The sequence below is a fragment of the Cebus imitator genome, unplaced genomic scaffold, assembly GCF_001604975.1.
Source record: "Cebus imitator isolate Cc_AM_T3 unplaced genomic scaffold, Cebus_imitator-1.0 Scaffold42, whole genome shotgun sequence".
Classification (NCBI taxonomy): domain Eukaryota; kingdom Metazoa; phylum Chordata; class Mammalia; order Primates; family Cebidae; genus Cebus; species Cebus imitator.
Window position 1 is genome coordinate 16,381,742 of NW_016107357.1, and position 938 is coordinate 16,382,679.

Here is a 938-nt window from a genome sequence, read left to right on the forward strand (position 1 = left end):
ACTCCGTCTCAAAAAAAAAAAAAAAAAAGAAAAAAGAAAAAAAGAGACGCCTGAAGGAGCCTGCCCTGCTGAAGCCTTGATGTAGCCCGCAGGCACATTTTGGACCTTTCCCACAACTGTAAGAGAATAAGTTTGTAATGTTTTAAGCCACTAGGTTTGTGATGATTTGATACAGCAGCAATAGAAAACTAATACTGAATTTAAGCCGTAACCTTCCCAGTGTCACAAATTAGATAATGATGAAACCAGGATTAAAACCAAGAGTGAGGCTGGGCCTGATGGCTCATGCCTGTAAATCCCAGCACTTTGGGAGGCCGAGGTGGGTGGATCACGAGGTCAAGCGATCCAGACCATTCTGCCCAACATGGTAAAACCCCATCTCTGCTAAAAATGCAAAAATTAGCTGGGCATGGTGGTGCACGCCTGTAGTCCCAGCTGCCCAGGAGGCTGAGGCAGGAGAATCTATCCCAGGAGGCAGAGGTTGCAGTGAGCCAAGATCGCACTATTGCACTCCTGCCTGGCGACAGAGTGAGGCTGTCTCAAAAAAAAAAAAAAAGAAGTGACTAATTCCAAAGCCCAAGTGGTCTTTCCTCAGAGCTTTCCTCTTAACTCTTTGGGTCTTCACTCAATATACTTTGAAGAACTTGTCCATCAATCTCTCTTCTCTCTTGCCTGAGGCACCAATACATGCTCACAGAGACAGTAAGTGGCATAAGATGCAAGAATGCTGGAACGCAAGGGAACGAACATTCGCAGATGAATGAAGCTTTGTTTTCTGAATAGTATTGTGGAAAGGGAACTGGATTAAATGTTAAGAGACTTAGCTCTAGTCCTAGTTCTGGTATTAACTAGCTCTGAGACTAGAGCAAAGCCCTTCACATTTCTAAGCCTCTTTTTTGCTCATCTGCAAAGTGAGGGCTTAAGCTAAATCGTTTTTG